At 37.4% G+C, this 8,023-nt stretch overlaps 1 long non-coding RNA gene across 1 annotated transcript in view; it reads left to right on the forward strand.

Moving 5' to 3' along the window:
* LOC311585727 overlaps positions 1–6,220 on the forward strand; it is a 485,117-nt gene extending 478,897 nt beyond the window's left edge. Inside the window, exon 3 of the long non-coding RNA XR_014775317.1 lies at positions 6,173–6,220. This is a non-coding gene — a long non-coding RNA (uncharacterized lncRNA). The remainder of the gene's footprint in view (positions 1–6,172) is intronic.
* The last annotated feature ends 1,803 nt before the right edge of the window (positions 6,221–8,023 follow it).

Consider the following 8,023-nt stretch of genomic DNA (forward strand, 5'->3'; position numbering starts at 1 on the left):
TGTTTTTGTTTGTTTGGTTGGTTGGTAAAGAAAGTTAGAAGTTATTTCTTTTGTGCCCCTAACAGCACCCATGTGAACACTGGCTGGGTGTGCAAGGCCTCTTACCCTCTGTTCCTCACTGCCTTTACTGTATTCCTCAATCAGCCCTTAGATGTTAACAATCTCACTTTCTGCCTTGTCTTCCTTTTTATTACCCAATTATACCCTCTAATTCGCTCCGAAGCTTTCAGAAGTATATGGCATGACAAATAGTTTTTCCTTGCTATCCTGTTATCATGTAGTTAGGCCTATACTCACACCCCTAGCCCCACATGAGCTTTTGTTGAGAACATCAGGGGTTATATAATGGGAATCCAGAGAACCTGCCCACTTCTTCATGTGGCCTACAGTCTCACTTCATCATGGACACATGCCATACCTCCTTAAAGATATTTCTCTCCTACCTTTAATCACAGTTTCCTTTCTCTTTGTTCCTCTTTAGTCACTGCTTCAAAAGTTGCTACCTCTGCCACACCTCAATAGTAAAGTTCTCTTTGGCTCCACAGTCTTTTCCTAAATGGTCTTCCACTGCAACGACTTACAGCCAGCCAAAACCACCTCGGATCTCATGTCCAGTCCACTCTTTCGAAAGCTGTGTTTCCTAGATCCTAGATTTGGCTATTTTTCACTTGCCCTGATTTTCAACCTCCCAAACCTGACTATTGAGTTCCCATCTTATCGCTCTATTACTCGGCATCGTCTCTGTTTTATTTGCAATCTCTGACTCCAAATTCATGCCCCGTATTTTGAGATCACCCCTTAATCTGCAGCCTGACTATTGATTCCTTACTTGAATGATTATAAAGTCCTTTTAGCTGATCTCAGACTCCCTCCATCTTACATACCTAGCAACTTCTATCTCAAACATGGCCAGCTTTCTTTTATGTTTATGAGGTAATCAATATATTTCTTTTCATCCGTTTTAATAGCTTTCCATTAAACCTGCAAGAAAATCTGAGAAATAAAAACCCTCTAACATCTGTAATATGATTATGAAACCTATTTGGTCTGTGACCATATTACCACTGTAATTCTATAGCATTCCTTATCTAGTTTTTTTTTTTTCCTCAGTTCTTTCCCAGGCCAGGTATTTCCCACTCCTGTGGTTATTTATATGCTGAACTCTCTCTTCTCTCTTTCTCCAGAGGAGGCTTACTCCCCTGCAGCTCTCATTTTGAATATTCTTTCCTTAAGGAGACCTTTCCAACACCCTGATCTAAATTAAATCCTGGAAGTCTACTCTCACAGCATCTATTTATTTCCTGGTGTCACCTGCCATGATCGGTAATCCCACATTTACATGATGTTTATTTTATGTTGTCTTCTTAATATACTATAAGCCTTATGATTGACGCAGCTCTAATTATTGTTTCTTTTCCTAATCAATGTATCTCTGAGATAGAGCTAAGTGGCTCCAAGATGTTAAGTCCTTGGTAAATACCCATTGGATAAAAGATCTCTCTTACAGTTCCCATTTTATCACCTTCTCCTTACCTTGGCTCCATTTTCTGCTGCTCTTATCTTTTGTCCTCCCTTCCCTTTCTTCATCTTTCTGCCTTTCTTAAAGAAAAATGTTCTTACCTAAGTCTCTACACAACCCTATTAAAATATAACAACTATCTCAATGAATGCTCAATAGCAACAATATGTGCTCAGTGACTGACTCATACTTTCCATTTACTTACTTATCTTTAAATTTTACTTTGATCTATATAACAATCCAGAGGAGTGATATTTTCTGAATAACGAAGAGATATAATTCTGTTTGAAAAAGAGGCCCAGGACTGAGTTTCTGTTGAATCATTTCACTCCTAATTTACCCATTCATTTATCTAATTATCTGAAACCACTGTCTACGTTATATACCTATGTGTCTTAAAACCTAAATTCCCCACCCTCATTTGATGCCTGTCTTGACAAATTAATAATTCATTCTCAATTACGTTAAATCCTGAAATAAATAAATAGCTACTAGCTTACAAGGACAGTGTGAAAATACATGACTTATTCTATACAAATGTTTTCAGCACATAATAAGGGCATCATTTGCAACATCAATTATCTATCATTAATCATGAATTATGTTTTCAAGCATTGTGTCATAGAATGTTGTGCACATAAATTTTATATCTTATATAGCTTATATTCAGCACTGCAAATCAAACTGTTGCTTTTTGACCAAGTTTTGCTTTCTACCCAGATCTTCTAATAAAGTTTTAATAGAAAATTGTTAACTTGTCACTTTACATTCATCCCCAGGTGTTTTGAGGTGCAGAGGTAAAATGGGGTAGCTGCTACAGAGGCTGCATGCCCTGAACAAGCACTAACTATTCACTACCTTTCCCTTTGTATAAATATTTGTTGATCCTCGGTTTGAGTGCAGCTAAATTCACCTTCTTTTGGAGAAGAGTCCGGGTTTATGAATATTCTTTGAAGTCACAGCAATCTGGGTTAACGCGCTAAATTTTCTCTCAGACTACCATCTGTATCTGGATTTTATCATTTAACTTGCCTTCCCTAAACCAGTTTCCCCTCACTTTGTAACTGACTCAACACCTCTCCCCAAGTGTCATAGGGTTACATAACAAAGTACACACAAAACATCTGGAAATCTTGCTGCTATTTTTCACCCTCATTATGTTTGGTGAAAAAAAAAAAGATGTAATTTATATAGATTTTGTGAGGATAAATATCTATTATAACTGTACAGCTACACAAAGCCAGTTTGAATCAGAATTCAGGGTAATTGTAGTCTGTAATAACACAAGAGCCACTAAAAGAACATTTGACGGTGGTTGAGAGGAATACAAAGAAAAGATGTCTGTTAAACTTCCTCACTCTCAGTTCTGCTGTTTATATTTTACAGCCTTTGTCTTCTTTTAAACTTGTCATAGCTCAACTATAGGTTTAAACCTTTTGTATGCTAATGATTTTCCACTTCTAATTAGGTTTGCAAGGTGCTTCTCATGCAAAAATCAACTGAAAATATTGTGCAAATTAAATTACACAGAAAGGAGAACAATCTTGCTCTATGTGGGAAATAATTTGTTCTGTTCTCTTTAAAGGTGCATACTTAATAATAGCTTAAAACAATAAATCTCTGAAGATTTGTTTTTTCCCAGTAGTTAACCAGTCAGTAATGTTGCCTACAAAATTCCAATTTAAAAAATGACCTTTTAAAGATGCCTTATAAAATTAAAATTTAATGAGTGATAATAAATGGTGATACTTTTCACAGGAGGGAACAAAAAGCTTGCCTGGAGCTCTTGCTCCATCACATCCTCTCTAACATTCTGTGATTGTATCTCTCCTTTCAGTATTTTCTAGGGAAGGTGATATAACTATAGGAAGTTTGAGGATCTCTAAGCAGATTGAAAGGAGTGGTTACTCGAACTCTGGTGTCCCATATTTGACCACGTCTCCTGGATGGAGAGGCCTGGCAGCACTCAGAGGAAGGATAGCAGGTTACCAGGAAGAGACTTGATACCCTATGAGCATATACAGGGGGAGGAGGTCCCCCTCAGTCACAGTCATAGGGGAGGGGAGTAAGGGGGAAATGGGAGGGAGGGAGGAATGGAAGGATACAAAGGATGGGATAACCATTGAGATGTAATATGAATAAATTAATAAAATATATTTTTTTAAAAAAAGAAAGGAGTGGTTCCTAAAGACCATCTCCTGGCTCTGTAGTTAGGCAGGTGGAGCTTCAGAGCATCTGCGGTGGTTCTTTTGTAGAATGCAGCTCCATTGCTCCACAAGGACAGCTTAAGATATTGAGCATTCTTTCCGTTATATGGCTGGTGAAAAGAAATAAAGAAATGATCATGAGGAACTAAAAGAAAGTGTTGGTACCTGATGAGAACACTGCCTGCAGTTCTGCCACAGTATAGCGGTCTTCCTTGTGTTCAGTTCTTAGCTGGAAAACAACAACTAGATAGACAAATGGGGGCCAGGGATATAATAAGGAAAAACATAATCACACTCTACTATTGCATCTGGTATTCTAGGCAAAATAAGAATGCCTGTCAAAGGTACTCAGAACACTATTATTTGTCCATCGTTAACCTTGAGGGCTCTCAGATGTATTGTTTCATTTACTAACTGTGAACAATTTATCATAAATGGGCTATTTATTGGTTCTGTTTTAAATTTTAAAAACTTGTACAGCTTCCTGTATTCTCTTTTGTTTGTTTTGTTTTTGTTTTTCATAAAAATTATTGTTTACCCATTTTGCCCTTAGCATCCTATTAATAGAAAGCTATAAATGTTTCTTTCGAAATAAATTATGTCTGTGTTTTTAAAGCACTGTTATTGAAACATGGCAAAGCATGAAAAAGTTTCATCTGAACTTGTATCTTCATGTTTCTGTCCTTGATGTATAGAGATGATATTAAAGAAAAACTAACAAACAAACAACTCCCCCCCCCCCCACAACACACACACATCTTTATTAAAGCTGATAGAGAGGTCATCTTAAAGTAACACTAAGAAGACAATAAGGGACAGACAGAACAAAGCACCTCACCAGAGGACAGGGGCTGCTCATTCCTGGGAAGCTATTTTCCAAACAGACTACCGTGTCACACAAGGTAGGGAGGGACACATCATCCATTTCAGAATAGTCAGAAAACTGCAACTCCCAAGAAATGGGAGATGAATTCTCACTTACCCTACCCACTATATGGGGAGGAAATGACTCCTTTAATTACAAACGATTGTTGGTACCACGGTAGTAAAAAGCTGTTATAAATGGAAAAACTCTACTTGTCTCCGAATAAAATATCCTATAGAAATGCAGAATCATCAGTAGGTCAGTTGTAGCTTTCATTACTTTTCCTTGCCATTATACAAGGGAAGGAAGTGATTGTGTAAGATGTTTTTCAATTTTTTGTTTTTCTACATATACATTTATATTATTACACATATATAAAATAAACTACCTACAGCAAGAAGAACCATGAAACAATCAGGAATTATACTGATGTTACATTCAGAGAGTTTTGGCTATTTGTATTTGGCAACCTGTTTATTTAACTCCTGTGTCTTTATCAGCATTAGCTTACTCTTGTAATAGTAGTGGTACCCTGGGAACTTGCTCAACTTAGACTTAAAATCAATCGAGAAAAGTGCTGATTCTCCACTGGTTCGCAAAGTAACTTGTTTCTCAAATTTCTATGAAGTTGTACTAGGCAACAGTTTTGTGTTGATTTATAACTGTTTAAAAGTATTTATAACATACAAAATTTATCTCAGAAATGCACACTGAGTTTCTTTTTCCTTAATATAAACTTGAATGTGTATTGCTTTTACTTGACGGTAGGTCTGTGTAGTGCGTGTGTGTGTGTGTGTGTGTGTGCGTGTGTGTGTGTGTGTGTGTGTGTGATGCTTGCAGTATTGGGAAGAGGGAGTCAAACTCCTTGAAACTGGGCTTAGAGACAGTTGTGGGCCATCATGCAGATGCTGAGAATTGATCAGGTCCTCTCAAGAGGGCCTTAACTGATGAGTCATCTCTTAGGCTACATACTGACCTCCTTAAAACTCACTCTGGTTTGAGACTGAACCCAGTTGTTTGTCCTTCACATCCATCCTCCCTCGCCATCATTTTGCACCACGAGAACACATATTCAAGGGTAAATCCTAGCATCTGCTCTATTAGACCCAGATCTGGCTACTTCTCTAAGTGGAGGTAGACAAATTTAGAAGTGAAAGAATTAAAGACGCGAGAAAATAAATATAGTGGGAGGATAGATCTGGATAAATAACAGGAATAGACAAAACTCATTTATGTATATTCCCTTTCCAAGTATAGTTAAAGAATTTTTTTTAACTCTAAAATGAAATATACATCCAAACACTGCATTTAACTCAAAATCTGAAGACAGATGGATTCTGAAGGAAAAGGGAGCAGTCTAGGTTTCCTGAACAGATGTGTCTCAATCTACTTTGGTTGACAACTGGTAAAGTAGGTGGTTAATGATAGCAAACATTAGAACAATTTGAACAACTCGTCAAAGATTTTTTTTTTTTAAAGCGTAGCTGCCAGTCAGTAGCTAATTTGAATTACATTCTGGATTAAACTATAGAACACACAGGTAGACTAACAGTAAGTGCTCTTGTTTTATTTCTTCCTTAGAAATGAGTGAATGAAGGCACAAATTGCTGAGACGGAGGAGGTCAGGGTGAGTCACAGCATATTCGTTTCTCATGTTTGAAGTGCGCGGAATACATTGTGCGAATCTTGTTTTCAGAAACTCTCATGGGCCTTTGTCTCCAATAAATTAGACAAATCAAGCCTTTCAGGAGGAAGTGAAATGCTGGCTTTAGCTGCACTGCACAGGAATACATCACTTTAGCCCTGACTTTTTGAGACCCTTGTTTTCTATGAGCCAACCACCATATGCTTTGCTATTGTTTAAGTGGCTCAGGGCTGAAGTGACAAGACATTCTCTGGGTGAATTCCCATTTGATAATTATGCGTCTTTCTGTATTGTTATTTTTTTTAAATCTATTGTTGAAAAGATATTACTTATAATTGCAGGGTAACTGCACGCTGAGCATCTGATTGTGACCCATATTTAAGTTGGGGTGCCAACAATGATAGACTAGAGTTGGTTATAATTTAATAGTAGCTTGAAATTTTAACAGTGTTTATTTGAGAACATTTCTGAAATTTAAATGTATTAGTTTTAGAAAGGACAAAACATTTGCTACATTGCAAGCAATGGTAAACTAGAGAACTGATGGCTTTGAACTTGTAGACTACACTTCAGTTCTAAGTGCAGATAGTAAACAGACATCCAGACTTGCCTCAGAGACAGTTAGGACAAAGAAAGCTTTCTGGAATTTTTAAAAGTTACTCTACAAATAAATGAACATCAAAAAAAAAAAAAAAACCCAGGGTATATAAATCTATAGCATAAATAAACAACAAAGAACTCCCTTAAAGGAAAAGAACAAAAAGTAAAGAAGAGAAGGAAAAAGGAGGGAGAATTGTGGTTATACTGTAGACTCACTTGTACTGAATTTAAATGTGCGTGTATCTAAGTCTGTTCACACAGTACTAACAAAATACCAGATGCTGCATGACTGAGAAACAACAGAAATGCATTGTCTCCGTTCTAGAATTAGCATGCCCAAATCCAAGTGCCATGGATTCGGTTTCCAGTAAGGGCTTTCTTCATAGAGGGCTTCACAGAGAGCTGCCCCTGCAGGAGCTGGGAGCCCTGTTGTGAGGGCATTCTGAGTGTCCCTCTTCCAATTGCCCCTTGAAAGTCTGGCACCCATACCATCACACCAACGATTAAGTCTTCCCAAAGGAATCTCAGAAAAACACAAGCACATAATCTGCAGTGAATTTAAGAATAGTTTTTGGTTTTCCTTAATTGCAAATTACCTTATTGTGTTCTACCATCTTGCCGTTGAATGGAACATGGGGCATTGGGAGGATTGGATTTGTGCAAAGCCTAATTCCAAGCCTTTATTTGTACCCTGTGTAGCTTGCTATTGACTTTTGTACTTTGAACTCTGTCTGAAATATTTAATAAGAATGAACAAATATAGCAATCAGTTAATATTACTTAAAATATACTGGTGTGTACACAGATATCTGTAATCCCAATTACTCTGTTTTCTGTGGTTTTACAATCTTCTTCTTCTTCTTTCTTCTTCTTCTTCTTTCTTCTTCTTCTTCTTCTTCCCCCCCCCTCTCTCACACACACACACACACACACATACACACACATATATATATATGTGACTGTGTATGCTGTGTACATGTGAGGATAGAGAACAACTTTAAGGAGTTTCCTCTCTTCCTCTGTAACTTTGTCAAATAGGATCTGTCACTTTTTCTGAGTTTATCACTTCTGGAAGACAGCCCCAAAGGCTCTGGGATCTACCCTTCTCCATGCCAAATACCAGCCCCTGGGTTACAAACAAGTGAGTTTCACCACACTCAGATTTTTAGGATGGGTTCTGGTGATCC

This window comes from Acomys minous, assembly GCF_964271855.1.
Source record: "Acomys minous genome assembly, chromosome: 16".
Classification (NCBI taxonomy): domain Eukaryota; kingdom Metazoa; phylum Chordata; class Mammalia; order Rodentia; family Muridae; genus Acomys; species Acomys minous.